Below are 24,044 nucleotides of genomic sequence, written 5' to 3' on the forward strand. Positions count from 1 at the left end.
CTGGCACAGGAGTGGTATCCTAAACTGTTGTTATGTGAGTGTGCTACTGGCATACATCAACTGGTTTCCTATCTGTGTCCAGGATTATTTGCAGCAGTGACCACTAGCTGTGACAGCAGGACACTTGAGAGACATGTATTGGGAACATACCTCTCAACCTCTTAGAGCATGACATCTGGGCAAAGCTATACATAAGACTGGGAAAACGCCCATAAATATGGACACATTTTAGATATTGGTCTTACAAACTTAGAAAGTTGATTAAATAACAGGTTTTGCATGGCTTTTCTGATGGATATGACATCTGACACTTGTATGTCTATCATTATTTTCTAACTTCAGTCTATGATGGTTTGCCACTGATTTGCCATGACACCACTACTTTCTGTAAAACAGACCAAAAATCTGAGACAAATATCTGGACATTCAGTGAATATCTGTACAGTTGAGAGGTATGAGTCGGGAAGAGTGCATATTGTATGTACCTACCCTGCTGTCATTTGCAGACATGTGGTGGGACAATTGAACAGTTGTATACAGTTTATTAGTATACCCTTCATACAACTACTGACAGCATTTACTTAACTGTAAATCCTGTTGGGAAAATATCTGTTAACACTACCTGACTGGTTTTACATTTATTCTTTATTCCTTGTGTGTAGATATGCACACATCTTAGTACCACTCCCTGGATTTGAATCATATCTGGTTGTGCAAAATTAACAAATAAGCTGTTTTTCATCACACTGAGCTATTGGGGAACTGCTGTTTCTTGTTTCACTGGTTTCTGCCTAATAGTCTCTTTGTTAGACAGTCTGAACTTGTAATCCTGTGATGCATGCATGACAGATACTTCTTGTATATATCTTATAGTGTGCATTACTCCTTTGGATTACTATAACATGGAAAGCAAAGGTTAACACAAGGCAATGTTGCATGGAACACACTTTCATACTTTACATATTACTATTCAGGGTTCAGAGCTTAGTGCAGTATATATTTTGCATTTAATTTATATCTTGTTTTACAGCTAAACCATCTACAGTTTCTCCTAATAGCTTGTTCACAGGTGAACCTCAGTTAATGTATGCTGTCACAGCCATATTTGCTGTGAAGAACCTGTATACAGTCTATATATGTCTAGAACAGAATAAACACAACAATTTTTAAGGGTCTTTATTCTCCTTCAATATTCATCAGTCATATTTTTTTATTTGTTCAGTTCACACAGTAACAGTATACCTACTAGCAGTAAGCAATGTACTCCTTCTTAGCTATTTTAACAATATACTGCAAAATAGATTTGTACTCACCAGCCTGTCGGCACAGCCTCAGCAGTCTGTCACCGTGGGCTTCGATGTTCACAGCCCTGTCTGCTGCAGCTGTAGGGGAGAAAAACATACATTATGCATATCTGTCTATCACATCCTCAGGCTAGCATTTGTTACAAACTACTTGATAGTGATACTTACACACTACTGGAGTATTCCAGTCCCATTCATCTGGGATCCACTGGTCCAAGAGTACCCCTTTCTATGCTTTAGGTCAGCATAGTGGTGCTGTATCTACTCACCAGTCTGGGGGATGCCAGTAGCACTGATGAGGTCATGTGTGAGATGGTCCCAGGCCTCTGCTTTGTACTGGGGGCCCTGGTACTGGCCCTGCAGCAGTCTCTCCTCGTGTTTTTTTACTAGGATTCCAGCCACGACCCTGGACTCTTGAATGCTGCAGCATTGCACCTGAAAGTGCACTCCATCTTCTACACCGGCCATTGTATCTGCACAGATGGACTATAACAGATTATGGCTGTATTCTCACCTGCACCATTTAAATAATGCAATAATGCTATCATTGGACCATTTTGAAAAGGTTAAGCTCCACTAAGCAGTGCACAAACCCGCTAAGCCAGTTTTAATACTGCTTAAAGGAGAAGTTGTTGAGCAGTGTTTAACAGTGTGCAAATCCACTAACCTGAGCTACCTGCTACTTAGCATTTATGTCTTAGCAATGGTTACACCTGCGAAGAATAGCTGAGCATTGCTAACCATTGCTCACTTTTAATTTTTTAAATATATCAGAAGACTGACTTCATTTATTAAGTGAATATGATGTACTTTAAATGACATCCCTCTATGTGCTTTCCTTACATTTCCAAAGGGTGTGACTATACTGTATGGGACACTTGTGTGTACATGGGTGGTTTCACATGTTATATGCACTCACATTTACATTGTACACCAGGTACACTACCCAGGTTGAAAAAAACAGTTACTACATAATTTAAGTTTAAAAAAATAATTTTAACACTGCTTTCCCATATAAAAATAACTTGCCTGTTTTGGTAGTCGAACCATGAACACCTGCTTGCAAAACTGGGACTCTAACCACTACACTCTCCTGGCTTGGACATTTCAGCTGTATATTTGTATTTATCTCCTATGGGATGTTTAAGCTATGGTAAGCGGAGGGCCATACGTGCACACCTGCTTAGCTACGCTTTAACATTCCTTAGCCTAGAAAAAAATATATAATATTAGTATTATATTATTATGTTATATAGTGAGTATTGTGGTGTTCTGATAAGTCATTGAGGAATGCAGTCAGGAAATAATGGTGTACATTTGGCTTTCAGGCTTTTATCCTTCAGAGATACCTGCTAATACATATCCTGTTTTCTATCAACTTTCTAAGTGTGTGGGCAATATTTCGGAGGTGTCCCTATTTTTAGTGTTTTGTTCCCCCCATTATTTGTGCTTTTGTCCACATGGACTGCTGTCCAGGAATATTGGCATACATTTGCTTTCAGACTTCTATCCTTCGGTAATTCATGCTGGTGCATGACCTGTTTTCTACCAACTTTCTAAGTTTGTGAGGGCAATATGTGAGATGTGTCTCTTTTCAGGGCTTTATCCACATTATTTGTGCCTTTGTACATATTTCCTGTTTTATCAGGTTGCAAGGTGTCATACAGCACTTTTACAATGCAGGGGGTGTGTCACGGAACCTGTCACACACCCCCTGCATTGCTTTCCTGCTGACATATGTATTTCAGTGTTGCAGACACTGAAATGATCACTTGTTTCATTTCAGTGTCCGCAGACACTAAAATATTGGCATAATATTAGAGTAATTCTCTACTATTATGCCAGAATGTATTAGAAAGTCCCGTATGGCACTTTCTGAGTGCAGGCGGCATGTTCAATGTCCGTGCACTTGTTGAACACACCCCCTGCAGTCGTTCATGGTTCATGTCCATGTAGGTTAAACAGCAGCGCACTTTCGTGAATATGCAAGGCGCGCTGCTGTGCTACACAGACACGAACCAATAGCACTATTCCTGCACAGAGTTTATTGAATCCCATGCATTTTTTCCTCACATTTTGTAACTCATTTTCCTCCAGGTCATTTATATTTCTTTTTTCCTGGCATCCAGGCAGTGGACTTACTAGCCAGTTACTGAAATTTATTCAGAAATCTAGGTTCACTTGCTTTCTCTGCTGAGTTTTTGTTTTCAGACTGGGAGAGCCAGATTTAAGCTGTTACGCAATGTGCAGCCATCTTAGAAGTCTACCAGCATTTATATGCTATCGAGTGAAAGGATGGTAAGAATGCTATCTCTAGACATGCTTATTTATCCTGTAAGTAGAAAGGTCTCTTTTTCACAGTCATTGATGTTGTTAAAAATTATGAGATTAGATTAGATTATGAAGACCTTTTAAATTTCAAAGACTACAGCTGACAAGTGAGATTACATGGCTGTAATTAGATTGGCCTTAATGATGTTGAAAATTTTAAAACATATGAAAAATGAAAGGGTTCAAGCATTAAATATGATGAATAAATAGTGAGAACATGTGACTTTGATTAATGATTATTTAAGAGAGAAATTTTGTGTATTAGACTCAGGCTGATGAAGATTTTCTTATAACCAAAAACTACTACCTATGTTAAGAAAGGTTTTATGCTTTTCAGTGTTTTTTTTATTTTCTTCTCAGTTTATTATTTGATCACCGGACTGTCATTGAAAAGTCAAATTTTTTTGGTTTATCATCAATCGATGATCCTTGCAGTCAGAATTAGTGCCAGGAGTTTTTGAATTATTTTAATACATGGAATAGTGTTTCAGTAATACTGTAAAGTTGAACAGGAGAGCACATGGTTTAACAGACTTGCCCAGGAGCATACATAAATTGTCTTTAGTTTCTTTAAGTTAAAGCTTGAACTGCTGGTAAAGGCAAAAGCAAGGGGGGGTCTGGACCAACCAGGGATTCCCTCTCTGCAGTCAGCAGGTAAAACTACAGCCATATCTTTCAACTGTACAGATTTTCTCAGAATGCCTAGATTTTTGCTTCATATTTTTGGTCCATTTTTCATAAAATTGTGTTTTTTTTAGCAAATAATTGAATATTTAAGTCAGAAAATAATGAAAGGCATTTGAGTTTCAGACTTCATACCCACAACAAATAAATGCTAATACAAAACCTGTTATTCTATTTACTTTCTAAGTTTGTAAGAGCAATATTTAAATATTGTCCCTATTTTGGGGTCTTTGTCCCCCAATTATTTATGGCTTTGTTCAGTTTTCTTGCTCTAAGAGGTTGAGAGATATGACTACAGCAAGTGTCTGTAAGAAAGTTAGTGAGGTTAATCTGTGAACAAAAGTGTTAACTTTATGAATTATTTTAGGATGGGAGAAAGAGAGATTTAGAAGATAGAGGGAAAGATGAAAGGGGAAGTAATCCGACTCCATTACAGAAGGTATGAAGGTCAAAATTAAGTGACATGCATATCTGCATACTGTGAATATTGTACTACCAGCTTAATGAAAGTGACCTCTATGGAAGGTAAGGTGATGCGATGCATCATGTGTTTACTTCAATGTGCTTGACTAATGCCAAAAATACACACAACCACGTATGCATGTGTGTGTGGATGTGTGTGTGTGTGTGTGTGTGTGTGTGTGTGTGTGTGTGTGTGTGTGTGTGTGTGTGTGTGTGTATATATATATATATATATATGTGTGTGTGTGTGTATATATATATATATATATATATATATATATATATAAATATATAAATATGGGTTCCCTTCAAAATCTCAAACTACTGAAATCCGGAATTTCAGTAGCCTGAGACCAGAAGGGCGAAAGTGCAGAATACCGAAACCCAGAAGTGAGAAATTCAAAATTCCAAAGTTCGGAGATTTTGAATTAGCGGTTCTGGTGTTGCAGTGTGTGAGTGGGTGGTTGGAGATGTAGGTAAGTGTTTGTGTTTTACGGGTTTTGGGTAGGGTCTTAGTGTGCGTCTGTGTGTTTTGTTAGTATGATGTGTGTGTGCGAGGAGAATGTAGCTTATGTGGGGGTATTTTTGTGTGTCTGTGTAGTGCGACCTTGGAGTTAGTATATTTAAGTAGGGGGGGTGTGGGGGGTGCAGGGGTGCTTGCCCCCCTGCTTGTATGTAAGGTAGGTGTTTGTGTATGTGTAGGGAGGTGCATGTTTGTGTTTGTGTTTTCAGTATGTTCAGTGTAGAAGTCGCAATTTTAAATGTCATGCTTCTGGGGTTTCGGGTTTATGGATTTTCGGCTTCATGGTCTCCAGATACTGAAATTCAGGATTTCAGTATTTCGAGATTATGAAGTGAATCTATATATATATATATATATATATATATATATATATATATATATATATATATATATATATGTGTGTGTGTAGGTATACTGATAATAATCAAAACACCCACATCCCGACATTTACAAAGTTGACACCAAAAGACCATCTTTGCAAATGCATACATATGACTACACATGCGCTGATCAACAATATCCATACATGCAAAACCTGTAAAAAGAAAAATAGTTTAAAACATCATTTTTACCCCCCTCCCCCGATAATTACACATACTAATTCTGAGATCACACAAACTCAAGAAAAGGGCATATTTATCTGCCCCTGAGAATTATACAGTCTCACACACCTGTTGATCATCTATATAGTTGAACAATTTTTCAACTTCTTTTTGGCTAAACAGATGTCAACCAAAGTTAGTGTCAACCAAATTCATCCATATATAATATATATATATATATATATATATATATATATATATATATATATACACACACACACACACACACACACACACACACACACACACACACACACATATATATATGTGTCTATGTATTTTTTTGTTTTCATTCACTTGCTAGAGTGTTGAAACAGTAGAATCACAAATAATCAAAAAATAAGTACAACTTACATTTGGTAGAGTAGTAAGTTGATAGAGTTAAATTAGTTGCATGAATGTAGCATGTATTTTTAGGCTGAATCCTTTTTGGAGACTGAATTCTTTTTTGTAGAATGCCCATCATTGTTTATGATATTTTTCCCTCTGTCTCATACAGTTAGTGATGTTCTTATTAGTTAATAAGGATTACAATTACTAAGTAAGTAAGTAAGTGACAGTGATGACCACAACAGCAATCAATGTTTTGTTTGGGAAACCCCTGCAAAAAGCATTTGCAGTTTGTTGGTTTATTTATTTTGTTCTGTGTGTTTGACATGTCTACTTTTTTTCCATTTATTTTTTTTATTTTAGAATTTGTTTACCCGGTAAGTGAGTTGGTCTGTTGACCCTTTTCAGTCACAACCTGGGTATAAGGCATTACAGAATCAAAATATGCAGTACAAATCAAACGAGTATAAAAAAAACCTATGTACATGTACAAAGTAGATACAGTGCATTAATGTTGTTAAATTTACATACTGTAGGTATAGCTACTTTCAATACTCTTATGGTGAGAGTTCATGTTTAAATGCGCACTATATACAGGGAGCTCAAGTATACATTTTATACATAAAATTTTATGCAATGAGATACGGATCAATTGGGTGCTGTGCGAAAGATCTGTATTTGAGAAAGCAGAATAGCCTTGATAATGATATTCAGTCAGCCAGTATCCCAGAAGCAAGAGCATTTGTTGCCCTTGTAAAGGCATACTTTCAGTGATTTTTTTGAAAGTTTCTAGGATATCATTATGTTTTACCTCATTTTGAAGATTTTTCCGAACAGCAGAGAGTGTATTCTGAAAAAGGCTTTTTAGCCAAGAATTTATTTGAATCTCGGTCTGGAAAATATGAGAATGATGTCTTCACTACTTCTAAATGAGTAGTTTTGGTCTCTGAGTGGGAGCTTCCTTTCCAAAGGTGGGCAGTACCCCAGATATAAAATGTTAAGTACTAGGGTACCTAGTAAAAGGGTAGCACTATTTACTGTAGGATGCCAGTGGAGTTTGGACAGCAAGTTGCAATGGTGTGCATATTGGCTGGCAAAACAGCATCACTTAGCAAGAAAAAGGTGAATGTAAAGACAATTGATCCAATGAGATGACAGGCAAATAAATTTGGGTGTTATAAAGAAAGATTGCCAAAAAATTCCAGGAGAACTAAAAAAGTACTCTCTCTGTGGGACCCACAAGCACTGTTTCTGGTGAGAAAAACTGCGCAGCTACGTGAAATGCATTGTTTGTTACTATAAGGTTAGCACTATCTCAGTGCAGTAATAATTTTAGGTTAAAATCTGCAGCCTGTCTATGCATGGTCATATGTGGTTTGCAAATTCAGTAAATATTATGATGAATATGCACTACACAAACCCCACAGAAGACTTTAATTAATTTGCAAAAATGTCTCAGACTTCATCCTTCTTTAGTGGTAGCAAGAAATGTTTTATACAAGAGGAATCACTGGTACTGACTAAACAGATTCAGGAGGTGATAGTATTATAGTGGGACTTGCCACAGCCATGATGATGTAACATGAAATCATGCAGGCATGATAAGTCATAAACCCTTGTTCTATTTGCTAGAGTCCCTTTTCTTCTTTTTACATTTTGCTTGGTTTCTGCATACAGCAGATGGCTACTTGATGATGCTGCGGGTAGAAGACCTATATTTAACCCATCTGAGAGCTGATGTGAACCCCCCTATATGGCTGTCCCATTCCTACTTTTGCTCCATCCCATCCCTAGTACAAATCATTCCATGCTTTCTTGTTTACATGCACTTCCACCGTTGTCTTTGACAGTTTGTTCTTGGTACAATCACCATCTCTGTGAATTTGTATTTTCTCATTTCATCTTACTCTTGTATTATTTCCCATCCAATTTCCATTTCTTCTTTTCTCTTCCCTCTGTCTTTTTCTTTAATGTTGCCTCTTCTGCTTGCTTACAGGCTATATTGGATGCCCAAACCATATCTTCTTTCTCTTCTGAATTCAGCTGTTCACATGCCAAGCTACAATTTTCATAACATACCAGCCCTGTTGTCCCCCTTATCATTCTGGTAACCATCCATTGCAGGCCTTCTACAAGACTAATGTTCCTTTCTGTATATGGCTGCCAGAAAATGGGCAGCTGCCTAAGCCTTGCCGTTGTCTTGTATAGTGATGGAATGACCTCACTATCTCTTGATTCCACTTGTATAACTGTGCACATCATAGTGTTAGTAGGGCTTCATCACTGCCCTTTCACATTAATTACAGCTACACCCTAGAATTATTTATATGGCTGTGATCCTTCCTCTGCCCTCCCTAACTTACCTTTTTTATGTTTATTAAGTTATTCTTATTTATTTACTAGTAACTGAACTAGACTACTAGAGTCCTTCTTCACTCAACATCTTGTTATGCAATAGACACATTAAAGAAAATTCACCCGATATAAAGTCATATGGTTAAAATGAAAATGCAGTACAAGTACAGAGTTTAATAATAGTGTAACTCCATCAAGACATACAAAATAAAAATTAAAGATGAAAAATTAAAATATTGTCCTCAGCAAGCATGTAGGTTTTTTACTGGATTCAGTACCTCTCAACTGTCCAGATTTTTGCAGAATGTCCAGATTTTTCCCTCAAAATTTCTGTTGGTTTCTCAGAAACTTTGTGGTTTTCTGGAAAATCACTGAGCTGATCTGATGAATAAAATCATTAAATAACGACATATGTTTAAGTTTCAGACTTCATATCCTTTAGAAAATGCATTTTAACACAAATATTTTTATTCTAATTACTTTTTAAGTTTATAAGAGTAATATTTAAAAATTGTCTCTATTTTTGGACCTCTCTCCCCCCCTTATATCAGGCTTTGTCCAGATTTCTTAGGCTAAGAGGTTGAGAGGTATTATTCTGACTACCAAATATATAACCTTGACATTTTTCATCAAATTCTTAGATATCTCTTATCTTCCCACCCTATATGTCCATTTGTGTATTGTTCACTCTTGTAACTCTTCCAAATATATGCTATATTTGTTCTTGTGATATTTAGGGCTGAATTTATAATACCACAGTCCTTTATCAAAAGAACAGACCAAAGACTTCACAGTGCAAAGTAGTCTACCCTCCCAGTCCTCAATTATCTTCTGGAGCTAGAAATCTGTAAATAACCGTAATCAAAATAATGCAAAAATGTTGTGTTGGGGGTGGGGTAAGCAAATGAGAGAGAGAGAGAGAGAGAGAGATAGAGAACATGAGAATATTTGGTCACCTTTCCTTCTTATAGGGATGATTACTGGAGTTTCCCACTGCCAGTGCTATGCAGTCCTTCTGCCAGTGGATCAGAGTAACTGTAGAATCAGCTGCACAACACTGGGGCACACATTTTGTTGAGAGCAACAGTGGATACCAGAGTAACTGTAGAATCAGCTGCAAAATATTGGGGCACACGTTACGTTGAGAGCAATCTTGGATGTAATCATAAACCAGTTAGCTGGCAACTGCTTTTGCCAGGATATGAGAAAGCTAAGGAAATGCACTCAAGCCCATAATGTAAATGCATCTCCCCTCAACATCCTGAAAATTTTCCCTGGCTGGGAAGAATGGGCTATGGAAATATCCACTAAAAATGCAGTTGTGTACATCACATAGGACTATTCATATAATTGTCTTTTGTGACTTTTAGTATATATTTTCTGACGTGTTGTAGGTTTGAGCAGTGGTTATATTATACTTATTTTGACTCAGTTCTTTAGGAGTGAAAATAAATGGCTGTGGATATGTTTTCAATTAAAGAAGTTATGTTCCTGTGTATTTGAAAATAGAAATGAGGAAAATAAGGCGAATATATGTGAAAATCTAGTCATAACAGATGGAACGAAGTTAACACCTGTACACAGTCAATTGCCTTTCAGATTATTCTTTGATTGCGCTTATGAATTTATTACACATTTATTACAAAAGAGAAACTGATATAACTGCATGTTAGATACGGACATCTGCACTTTCGAAAATAAGAAACAAATGGCTATTCCAAATTCTCTAGGGTATAAGACACTCCACACATATCAGGGCTTGCGGTTATGTAACAAATGTAAATGATGTGTTTGCTCATGTTGAAATTGAGAAGCCATATAAAAAGATCAGTTTCCATTCTGCTTCCCTTTTTCAATAATCTTTGCCAACAGGAGAGGGAGAGTTTCCTGAGAGCAAAGTAAGTAAATTTCAAATTAGCATAGTAAAAAAAATGTATTTTCTTAATTAGAGCAATGTTTACAGTGTGGCACAGTAGCCATCAGTCAAACACAGACAGTAACTTGCTTTTTAATATTCAAAGCATCTCTACAGAATTACAACTCATAAGCAATTTTTAAAGTTCAGTACTTTCATGATTGTCTTAAAGGAACTATTCTTTATTTCCATTGTAATTCTAATTCAAAACAAATTTTTAAAGTTTATCATCTATAAAATTCAGTATATCCGTGGTGGTACAGCGGTAGCGTTGTTACCTCATAGCAAGAGGTACTCCTGTTTGATTCTCGGCTGGAGTGCCTTCTGTGTGGAGATTGCATGTCCTCCCAGTGGTCGAGTGGCCTCTGAAAGACATGTGTGAATGGGCGTGCCTTTGCTGAAGGATGGGTGTCAGGCTGGCAACTCGGTATCATAAAAATCGACTGCCAATCTTTAGCGGACCAGAGTTCTGCTGTGGTGACCCCTAACCGGGAAAAGACAAACATCACCTATAAAATTCAGTAATGATGCTGGTTAGTTATCTGTTTATTTTCTGATAGAAAATGAAGTGTGTCACAACAATGCTGAAATGATGGTGCTCAATTCTCCTTGTTTGAATTTCTTATTCTCTTCTTGGTGCTTATATCATGGACAAAGAAATGATCTAGTCACTAATAACTGTCTGACCTCCACTTGTATCATAGCATCATGCATGCACATTGACTGAAATGATGGTTTTCAAATGCAAAGCAAGGAACAGTGGAATAATAAAGGACTGGAAACATATTCATATCACACCATCAGTCTGAAACTAATGTTTCATATTTAAGTTGCAAAAAATTCTTAGTCTGTAGAACACACCAACATTACCTTCTGACACATAGAAACATGGACACACACGCACACAAACACACACACACACACACACACACACACACACACACACACACACACACACACACACACACACACACACACACACACACACACACACATACACACACACACAGTCAAAACACACAAGCTCAGTATGAAACTGTTGTAGATACTACGAGACAACTGTATTAATAAACCGATTACATTTCAAGTTAATTTCTAAATATATGACTCTGAGACTAAAGAATAGAAGCAAAGCATTTTGTATTATCATATATTACATCGATAGCAATAGTCAGCAGTATACTTAAATGTTTTAAATATAGGTCACGTTATTATCATAGTAACTGAAATTTACACTCTCCTTTAGGTATATTAAGATTAGGATTACAAGCATCTAAACCATCTTTCAGTTTCACAAGGAAGGAAAGTTTATTCCTTGCCAAAACTATGCTACGACTAAGAGTAACTGTGCTTACTACTCCTAAATCTCCTCATAATAAATCAAATTTCATTTACTCCCTGCAGTTCATTTTGTGCTGCAGACCATCTCAGCTCCCAGCTTATCAACCCAGGTCTGGATTCAAGAGGTCTGACAATTGTTGCCCACTGAGATGCTGAACTCAGCTGAATCACAAAATATAATACACAGAAATGTCAAGAAAAGGAAGACTCCATATGTCTGGCCATTTTATGACACAGTGAACTTTAAAGTCACTGGGGACTCTGTTCAAGCAGGTGCCCAATGTTGTAGGGCATTGTTGCGTAGTTAGTAACTCCGATGAGTACCATAGACTCTGATGGGACAAAGGATCATAAGAAACTAATGCAGTGTTTCTGTTCAGTAAAATTCTAACACACCTATGGTTGCACTGAATACAAAAAAAAGATGGTCAGTGAACAGGTTAAACTTAATTATGCAGGTGACAGTCAAGAAATGAACTTATTAATTTATTAAACCTGCACTGAATCCCCAATTCTTCTAACACAGATTGGGACCCTGCCTCAGTTAGTCCAAAGGGGAGGACATTTTATCCACTATGTATATGTGTACAGCTGAATTAGTTAATTATGATGCGGGAATGGGCACTTGATTCTTTTACTGTTTCTCTTAATACCCTGTTTCCATTACTTCTACTGGGGATACTGATCCTGCTAATCCTGCTGGCGCTCCTGCCTCTTTTTACATTGTTGGGCTTCTTGGGTCTATTAATCCTGTTCAGACCTTCCTACTTCTTTATTCCTGCTGTTGGTTCTCTAAACCATTTCTGCTGGGGTTCTCTGACTCTGTTAATCATTGAGGCACACTGTTTCAGTTCATACTGCTGAACATTCATAGGCTCATGGCTAAGTATTAGGCAATCAGTATGCAATAACCAATATTCAAACGTTCCCACCAGTCTCATGGAGGCCAATGTAAGGCAGACTGGGGGAGAATTTAAACTGCCCATCCAATTATCTAGGTTTACTTCAAAGGTGGCAAGGATGCTTCCCTGTGTAACATGTAGTAGAAGTCTAGGCCAGAGGTGGGGGATGCATTGGGATATGAACTTATCCTACCAGAGTGCCATGTTTATTTGCTGATGAATGTTTGGTTTCTTTAACCAGGTATTTGAGGAACCATTTGTTCAGTGAAGGAACATGAGGTCAAAACAGATTTTCCATGGCTGAAAAGGCTAGACACAGATCTATCAGAAGCTGAGAACAGACAGAGAGCTGTCAGTCTGTTCTGATAACTAAGATTTTTGGGGCCACTGATCTTTTTTAGGAAGGAATCTCTGAGATATGTACCAAAAGGGGAATTATATTCAGTAATGGGTCTGACGAAAATGAGATATAAGGTTTTTCTAACTACTTTGGAGACATGATGGTCAAAAGATAAGGAATTAGCAACAGGAATGCCCTCATGTTTAATTTGAGACTAATTGTCTAACCCACATTGAAGCAAGTGTGAGTCAGTGGAGAATCAAATAACAAGATTCAGTTTACAGTCAACTGCAAACTTAGATTGTCAAAGACCAGAAGTGTTGCTCTAAAGTTCTAAGAAATAGATACCAAACTGGATAGAGCCTAACGGTAAGCTCTGTGTTATACCACTGGCAATATTTCTGCTGTCAAAAGCAGCATTTGTGACTAGCAACATGAATTCTTCCAGACAAGCAATTAACTATTCACTACATGACATAAGAATTTATATTCAGATTTAGATGTCTGCCGAAAATTTCATGCATAGGGAATGGTGTCAAAGGTTCTGTCTCGGGCATATCTGCTATATGTACTGCATAGCAACTATCCATGGGTACGGTGATTTTTTTCAATAACTTAATGATGGTAAAGATGCAGGGCCTTCCTTTGACGAAGCCAAATTTATAATGGTCCAGGGTTAAGAGATTTTCAATGTCCATATTAAAGACGTCTGAGATAATACTTTCTATAGCTTTAGATAAGAGGCCATGAGACTAATGGGTCTAGAGTTACCAGGGTCTGTAGTTGGGCCACAATGGTGTAATCATATTACAATGGTGGTTTTCCAGGCATTGGGAACATAAATAATGGAGAAACTTAGATTAAAGAGGTAAAGTAGGGATTCGGACATGACAATTTGGTACTGATGATCAGGCAACCTGGTATATTTGGGCACATGGATAAGTTGTTCTTAGATTTTCAGAAGTCTGAGAGGACTTACTCTATAGTAATTAAAGGGAGTAGTTGGGACTGTGGAATCTGTGGAAAAGCTATAACTATGGGTGGAGTAAAATATGCACTGAATTTATTAGCTTGGATATTTGCTATTTCCTTAGGGTTAGAGTGGGCAATATTGTTATGAACTAGCTTCAAACATTGTTGGGAGAAAGCTTTTAACTTCCTGCCATAGCTAAAGCAAGATTTGTAGTTATTTTTGGTTTTAGTGGCTATATTAAGTTTATATTCAGCTATCAACTTCATAATGGTTGCCTTAAGGAAGGCAGAGTGAGACTTCTTATAAGCAGTTATGTAATTTCTGTTCCTTGTTATATAGTTTATTTATGCAGGTATTCCACAATGGTGGTTTGTTTTTAAATTTCTCATTATATTTGGTGTGCATAGGGACGGCCTTATCAATACAACTATTTAAACAGGCATGGAAGTCAGAGGCATGGGCAGCGACTTTAGCAATGGGAGCTATTGGAGGAGGATTACAGCAAAATTTAGTCCATCAAGTAACTGAAGGTTTGCTCTTGAGAAGACCTTAAACACAGAGGTATTTGCAGGGAAATACCAAGAGTTTTAAAGGAAAGGGTCACTGATTTTGCTCTGATTTTACAAGGGAAGACGATATGTGTGGAGATGTGCAAGAAATGACCGTATTTGTCAGGTCAAGATCTAAGGAATTAGGGCCTCTTGCAGGATGTTTAAGTGATTTATCTTCATTACTTGTGGGGCCTTCTTGACTTTGCTAATCCTTTTGAATTCTCCATCTTCATTAATCCTGTTGAAATGTCTGCATGCTTTTTAATCCTTCTGCCTGTATTTGGTGGGATCTCTTATTTTATTAATGTTGTTAGTGTTATCGAATCTATTAGTTCTTGGTAGAGCACCACTTTAATCCTGCAGTCACCATACAGATTTTATTAATTCTGCTGTGGTCACTATGACTTGTTTTATTCTGCAAAGGTCTTAAATACATTAGCCTTGCTAGGCATACTCAAAGTCATAAAACAGACAAAGTGTGTAGAGGGAGATTTAAGGCAGCATTTTCAGGTGGAAATAAAGAAAGTTCTAGAGATTGCAGACAGTGTGAGTTTAGAAAGAGATTGAATATACAAACTCGGGTATCCCAAGTATCTCAGTCAAACAACAGGGCTACTCTGATGTGCTACACACACACACACACACACACACACACACACACACACACACACACACACACACACACACACACACACAAACAAACATTCTGCTAGAGAATGGATACCACAAGGAGAAAAAAAAAGAAAAAAATTGTTCCAACTGATGGAGTACAACTCTTCATTGTCTTTGAGCATCCCTTTGAGGTATACAAGTGCAGGTAAGCATTAGCAGTGTCAGAAAGAAGCTGAGATGATTGGAGCGCCCAGCCATGGTTGTTGTATGCAGAAAGCCTAGTTGTATTATGGTAGCAGCAAAGGGTTATATTCCAATATCCAGCTGAATTTGAACAGATGGTCAACAGGCAGTAGGAGCAAAATAATGTAAAAAAAAGGCTAGATCTCCAGAGTGTGCAAGGAGAAAAATATGACCTTGCTTAAGTAGATTTTTTTTCTAATATTATTTTGCCTCTACTACCTGCTGACCATTAGATCCTCTTTTGGTCTACTGGATCATTCATTACCATCACTTGGTGAGAGCCAGCTATGATGGCTTGAGGTGAAATGGGTCATCCACACTGGCTGTTCTTCCCTTCTGCAAGGGACATTGCCAGCAAAGCAACCCTTCCCCTCTTCCCCAAAGCATGAGTGCTGGTTTCCTTGGTTGCCACCAAAGAAATCACATCACTCCCATGTGCACAGAGTGAAAGCATCCCTCCCCCACCCCAGAAAAGCAAACAGGCCAATCCCCTTGATTTCTGTCCTTCTCTGCCTAGTTTCTCCAGTAGCAGAGCCACGAAATGAACCTTGGTCAGCTGGATTACAGTGAGGACTCCATCCCTCTTCATGACAGAGGCAGGTTATACTGTTGGATAGACTGAAAAGAAATGCAGATCAGACAGTTAGAATCTCTGAATAAGGAAGCCATCTGCAGGAACAAGTGGCCATTTATTTATCTTATTTTATTATTTATTTTACATTTGTTTACTGGGAAAGTCCAACTGGACCCAGGTCTTTTTTCAGTGGAGGCCCAGGGAGAAAAGCTGCAGTTATAAAAACATACACACATTAGAGAAGTTGACTTGCATGTACAGTAGCACAACGTGTTTATAAATGACAGTTACCGGATGATAAATACAATTCTTTGGAAGTAAACATTTACATCACACATCATACATGAACATATGCATCACACATCAATCATAAATGAGAAAGACAAACTAGTGTACATAAAGATGAGGACAGATGATGCTGTAGGAGAGCAATAACTAGTTAGAGAGGCTGAGAGAAAGGAGTTAAAGGCCTATCCAGGAGAGTTGCAGGAACAGAGCTAGGTGTCTTTCAAGTGTGATTTTAGGAGTTTTTTAAATTGTGTTGTAGAGCAGCTGGAGGTAATTTGGGTAGGCAATTTATTCCATATTTTAGGAATGTAGTTTGAGAAAAGTGATTTTTCAGCTGAGTTATTTGCTTTGGTGGTGTCTAGCAGGAGTTTGTTTATGGAATGGACGGATGTAGAAGTGGTGAATGGTTGTATAAGCTTTTGAAGAGCAGGGGTTTTACCTGGTTGATGCAGTATTTTGTGGGAAAAGGTTAATTATGTAAAGTGTAGCAGCTGAGGAAGTTCTAGCCATTCTAGCTGTTTAAGAGATGTACATTGATGTGTCCTATATGAGGCATCAATGGCAAACTTGGCAATTTTATTGCAACAAGATTCCAGTTTGGTTAGATCAGTTATGTAGAGGTTGGTTAGAATTGTGGAAGTGTATAGGAGGGTTGATAAGAGTTGTGTGCTAGCGATAGCAGCTTTTGTGTTTCTTGTGAGAAATTCTTTGTTTTTGTATAGAAGGCCTAGTTTCCTGTGGACCTTCTTAATGGTTTACACTATATGAATATCAAATTTGAAGTTATTGTCAGTTTCTATGCCTAGCAGTTTGGTGTAAGTTGTTGGGGTGATAATAGTTCTATTTTTGGATTGGATATTGAAAGATGGGAAAGATGAGGGGGATCTTGTTGAGTAGAAGAGAAGGAGCTTTGTTTTGTTGGGGTTTAGAATGAGTTGGAAGTTAGTGATTCCACGGATAGAAAGGAGTCCTGGATTATGGTGTGGAGGTCTTATATGGAGGTGGCTGCACATCTTAGAGTAGAGTCATCTGCATATTGTATGACTGAGGTACGGAGTGTGGTGGTGTGGAGCTGGTCGGTGAAGAGAGAGAACAATAGAGGTCCAAGGATGGAGCCTTGTGGAACCCCTAAGGTAACAAGGAGAGGAGGGGAAAGGTGGAGTTGCCATTGGACAGCCTGCTGTCATCCTGATAGGTTGCTTTGAAACCATGTGATAGAGGATTTACTAAGGTTTAGGGTGGAGAGGACATTAATGAGTTTGTTGTGATTGACCATGTCAAAGGTTTTGGACAAGTCTAAAAATGTGGCAGATACAAATTGTCCATTATGTCTATAGTGATTCACTGTGTTGGTGAAGGACATAAGGGCTGTTGTAGTGCTGTGAGAGGCGCAAAAACCATGTTGAGCATTTTATAATAGTTTATGTATGTGAAGGTAGGCCATGAATTGGGTATGTATAATCCTCTCTAGGATTTTAGATAAGGGTGACAGGATGGCAAATGGCCGATAATTAGTAAGTTTGGTAGAATTACCTCCCTTGTCCAAATGTATAAAGTGGGAGATTTTCCAAATATCAAGAAGCAGGCTCTCTGATATTTATCTGTTTATTAGTATAGCTACAGGGTATGCTATAGCTTCTGCTGCGATTTGCAGAAAGTCTGCTGGGAGTTTGTCTGTGGCTGGTGTGGTTGGTTTCAGATTTTTTAATAGTTTTTTATGGTGTCAACAGACACTGGTTGTAATGTAAAGTGGTTGGTGCTATTCTGGGAGTTGGTGCTGTGTTGGGCTGTGGAAGGTGGAGGGTTGTCAGAGATAATCTGAGAATTAGCTAGGGTTTGGATAGTTTCTGTAACATATTTGTTGAACTGGGTTGCTTTATTATCAGAGTTGTTGGTTGATGTTGGATTGGGAGTATCTGATTTACCTAGTAGAAGTATATTATTAACTTCATCCCAGAACTTTTGAGGGTTATTGTGGTGTTTTTTCTCAATATTGTTGTAGTAGTTTATTTTATCTGATTTTACTAGTTTCTTAGCTTTAGTTCACAGTTCTAAAAATGTCTGTCTTGTGATTTGGGTTTTGTTTTTGTGAAACTGTTCCCAAGCCTTATCTCTAGCCTTGAGTAAGGATCTGCATTCCTTATTTAGCCAGGGTGCATAGTTAGCTTTTACTCTGATTGTTCTAGAAGGTGCATTGCAGTTTAGTATATCTAAGAAAGTGGTGCTGAAAGGGTTAATGGTGTCTTCAATGGGTAGCTGTCAGAGAGATTCCCAGTTACAGCTATTTAGAGCAGAGATGAACCTGTTTGAGTTGAAGCTTTTTTATTTCTGATTAAGCAGTAGGTCGTTTGGTTGGTATGGTGAGTACGGGTTGTTATAAAAAAAGTTGGTAGATGGTCACTCAGACCATTAGGGAGACAGCCTGATTGTATTGATAGGATGGGGTTGTTAACCAAAATCCAGTCAAGGATAGAGTGTTTGGAGGATTTGTCAGTCCTTGCAGTAGATGTGATAAGCTGGATGAACCCTTGTAGGTAAATATGGGATGCTGGGTTCTGACAGGATCAGTTGAGCCAGTCAGTATTGAAATCACCCATGAGGACTGTTTCTTGTGGGAGGGAATTGGAGACCCAGTGCAGTGTGCTCTCAAGTGTGGGAATATTGTTTCCTGGTGAGATATAACCACCTATGATATTTATTTGTTTTTTGGGGTCAATTTTTAGTTTGCCAAAGATAAGCTCTGCATTGTCAAAGTTGGGGTTATATCTCCAGAGATAAAGATGGAAGGTGCCAATCAAAAATAAAAGAGGTTGGCAATGGTGTGGAACAGGAAGAATCCTAGAAGGAGCTGCATCTGCAAAGGACTAATAGGCTAGTTGGAGGTGTCTTGGAACTGAAAGAAGGCAATCCTAAGGATTTGCGTTGGCAGAAGAATGTGCAAGACCCAAACTAGGAATAACAATAAAACAAAGGAAGGGGAACAGAAATACGGAAATATGCATTGAAAGAGAGGAAAGAGAAAGAGTGAATGGAAAAATAATGTAGATCCCAGATGTGAATCCGATACAGAGAATTAGGTAACAGGACCAATAAAATCTTAAACAAAATACCCAGCTCTGTGACATAGAGAAAGAGATAAAGCTCTGACTATATCATAGACGACCTGAATTTGATTTATGGCTCTGGCTCTGGCACTGGAAGAGATAGTCAGGGGTAGATGAAAGTGAGTGGCTGATGTAAACAGGTCTAAGAATATGGGCTTCTCTCTGAGAAGCTGGTGATGGTAGTCTTCTGTATGGTGTATCCTGGCAGAAGTAATGAATGATTGCCTGCATGACTTGTGTCACTCCAGGGGAATTTAGTAGGCATCAGGATGGGAGGAACTGCTAAACAGTCACTCTGCTTTGTCAGGGATGGCTTGCACCTCTCATTCCAGGTCTTCCATGTATTGGCTATAGTCTTTGCTGCCTCCATACTGCCTTTTTGGGCAGAGTTTGATCTCCCGACCTAAAAGAAAAGCACCAGATCAGGTCAAGGTGTCTCTGCTTAACATCAGGAGTCTAAATAACAAATTTCCTGATCTTGAGTCCCTGTTGCATTTGGAACACATATATGTGTGTGTTATTACAGAAACTTGGTTTAAAAGCACTCCCTCTGTTCCAGGGTTTTGCACCTACCATGTCTTTTGGCCTGATGATAACTATGGTACGGTATCCGTATTTGTTAGAGACTATATCACTTTTTGGCAGATTACAAGAAACCCAGAAACTGAACTGACTGAGATCCAAACATGCTTAACAGAACCAACTATTAGATCATACCTTGTTACAGGAACCTCTTTATGCTCTCAGAAAAGCATATTAGGTTCTTAAATAACACTGGATGAATTTCAAATCTACAGGAACTCCATTATCCTAAGAGATTTTTAACTAACTGTCTATAAACTGCGATATATATATATATACACCTCAATTGGGTTACACCCCAAAATTCCTTCATTTATTAAACAAAAATTTCCCTGGATCAAATTCTCAAGGAGCCCATTAGAAGACAACATATTCTTGACATAGTCCTTGCCAACATGGCGTCAATACTAGCTATCTCCCTAGTGCTCCCGTCTACAGTTAAATCTGAACACAAACTGTCAGTGTTTTCCTTCAAAAAATCCAAAAAATGACATTCTAACATCAGAAAGTTCAGAGACTTCAGATGTATAATCATTCTACAATTCTGTGATGAAGCCTCAAAATTTAGCTTTAACTGTATTTCCCAAGACACTGACACAGCAAGTAATTACATAAACAAACTCCACTGGTACTTAGATGAAGGCAATGACATTGCAGTGCTTACTAAATACAAACAAAATGGGAAGTTTAAAAGTAAATCAACCTAGCAGTCCACATGTATGAATAAAAATGCAATAAAAGAAAAATTCTTCTAAATCTGAATAGCAAAACAAAAGCCCCTTAAAACAATGCTAACGCTAAAAGTCAATTGGATTCACTAAAAACCCCATCAGGAATATGAAGGAATCCCATGAAGTTAGACTAACATCAGAAACTACAGACAATTTAAAATCCTTATTTAGTTGTGTTAGGAAAACAAGGAATAACATCCAGCATTGCTTGGAACATATCCAAAATGGCACTACCTACTCAGATCTAGTAGAGATAGATAGCCAAGATAATATCAAACAAATTCAGTGCAAATTTCATCTACTAAACAACTATACAAAGCTCACATATTCCACAGAATCTCAAAACCTCCATCATAACCAAAGAACACTTGTTAAAAGTATTCTACAAAATGAAAAAAAAATACATCATTTATGGGGTCTGATAATATATCCATCTGCCTGATAAACAGTGCAAAACATGCCCTAGTGGACCTGCTCCTATAGCTATTCAAGCTGAGCTTAGACACTGGTTTTGTTCATGAAGTATGACATGTGCAATTGGCTGTTGTGATACCACTTCAAAAAGGTGAACTCACCACTGACCGTGGAAAGTACAGCCCTGTTAGTCTGACTAGTCTCATCTGCAAAGACATAGAACATATCATAACTGACTTAATAAATAATGATATCAAAAGCCTTACAAGGCTTGAACTGCAGGCAGTTCAGCTTTGTTAAGGGTAGATCCTGTCTAATGAACCTTGGCAACTTCTTTGACAGAATAATGCAAGCCATGAACAGTCTTCATGCTGTTCATAGCATACTTTGACCTAGCTAAGGCTTTTTACATGATACCGCATACTGACATAATAAACAAGCTGAAAGAGCTCCAAACTGACCCCTATGTATTTAGGTGGAAAGGTTGAGAGATAGAACCCATGTAGTGAAGGTGGCAGGTGCATCTTCAGTAAACACAAAGGAGATCAATGGTGTTCCTCAGGGCTTCATCCTGGGACCTCTGCTATTCATCATCTGCTTTGCAGATCTCCAAATTACAAATGGGGATCTCTGGCTAATCCAGTTTGTGGATGACTGCAAACTTAGTGTCATCCTCATGTCTCCCTCTGATAAGAAGAAGCTCCAACATGAACTTATATATGTCAACAACTGGTGCTCATAAATGAGTTAAAACTAAATGCTAAAAAGTGTAGTATTATCTCATTTGATAAACAATGCTTTCATCCTTCTTGTAGCATAGATAGCACCCTGCTTCAAAATGAAAATGTGGTGAGAGATCTTGGAACATGGGTAGAAAATTCCCTTGCTTTTGACCATCACATTGCAAAAGTGGTTAGGAAATCTTTTCACCTGACACAGCTGATTGCAAATGTTATTTTATCTAGAACCAATGATGTGCTTACACTTTATATTCTGCACTGATCAGACCTATTATCTAAGACAATATATCTTGCTGGGTATATCATTCAACTGGAGGGATCCCAAAGGTTCTTAACTAAAAACATCATAGGCTTAAAAGATAAGAGCTGCCAGGAGTGGCTGGAAGAACAATCTCTTTGTTTGGTGTCCTGTAGACTCCTTAGGGGCGATCTGTGCCATACCTTTCAGGCCATTAGGGATCCAGTAGTCTAGGGCCCCTTATATCTCCACAAATCAAGAAGTCTCACTAACACTAGAACCAGGGATCTAAACCTGCTTTAGAAAATAAACAAAACACTATGGACAAGCAGATTTTTCAATCAGTGTTTACCCCTTCTCTGGAACAAACTTCCACTCCAAATATAGCAATGTGACACACTGTCTTCCTTCAAAAAGGAGTTAGACAACTAGATAGGCATCTACAAATTCACCACTGATCTGTCTGCCCCCCTGCTCCTTGAAAAATGAGGTAAGGCCTAAGGGTGGGTACTAGCTAGGTATAAATGGTCTCAAGGCCCAGCTGTCTTGTATTTTCTATGATTCTATGCATATGTAGAAGCAGATACATGATGTGGGTACTCACATCGGCTACCGGAGGGTGATGATAGGATTATAATCAAACAATACCCAACTGATGTGTGAAAGATGACGTCTGTGATTGAATTGCACCTATCTGGGAACAAAGGGGCCAAGAACAACTCTTGCCTTGTGAGGAACGAATAGGTGAAAAAATCATACTGAGGTCTGGTGGTCAGCAAGTAGTGGAGAACCCCCAAAAAGGCTTTAGACAGAATAAGATGGGAAGGTAACTTGCAACAAGCTGGAATGGAAGATAAAAAGCAGTTGGAGCTGTTGTTTCACTAAGAGAGATATGCTGTACCTGAGATGGGAACAGTGGCAATATGGAGGATATTAGATGACCTGTGGGAAAAGGAGAGAAGGAATAGCAGTGCTTAATTTAAAGTGAAAAAATTGAAGAGAAAGAAGAGCAATACATTTCAAAGAGTGTTAAAAATGTGAAATATTGTAAACAGAGATACAAACAGGGGCATGACATTTAAAGAGTAGAAAATGAAAAGTCAGGGCAAGTAAACAGCAATAAATAAAAAAGTAGAGTGACTGCTACAAAGTAAGAATTATCAATAGTGATCAAAGAGAAGGGATAACAAAGTGGAAGAAATCAGCCTAGATAATCAAGGAGTAGGGATCTGAGCATCTACAAAATGGTAAAGGGAATTTGTTAGTTGGGGAAAGGACAGTAAACTAATAAGGTGTTGGCTGCCAAAAAGTTCCTCACTATGAATCAGGGAAGGGTATGCAGTAGGCAGATATGGCCAGAAAAGGCAATAATGTTATGACACAAAGTTACTTTACCTGGGTTGCTGGGCTACCAGTTTGTGAAAAAAAAAACTTAAAAACCATACTGAGAGAAAAAACAAAAGACATAGAAGATGGTTGTTGCATCAAACACAGCAACTTAATACTTACAAAAATGTTAACCTACCATTTTTATGATGATGTAATTTAAAATGAATATAATATGATTTTTTTCTTTTATTATTAACGAAAGGCAACTACAATGAAAAAGAAGCTATGAAGATAACTGAGAGGCAAAGTGAGACAAAACAAGAAGAAGAAGAATGGGAAAGCAGGAAAGAGGTGTTGGAACAGTTTGTTGATAGTACCTTCACTGTTTTAACCCTGCAAATATTATCTTCAACACTATTTATAGTAATGGCTTAATAACTGTCTACATTTATTGTATATTCTGTAAATATTCTCTCCTAAGCTGTGTCTGAAATTGGTCTGTAATGATCAGTGCACTATCCCAGTAAACAAATATAGCTAAATAATAAAGACTGCTTGCTTTGCTCTGTGCCTTAA

Source organism: Protopterus annectens, chromosome 3.part0 (assembly GCF_019279795.1).
Source record: "Protopterus annectens isolate FY-2018-M chromosome 3.part0, PAN1.0, whole genome shotgun sequence".
NCBI lineage: Eukaryota > Metazoa > Chordata > Ceratodontiformes > Protopteridae > Protopterus > Protopterus annectens.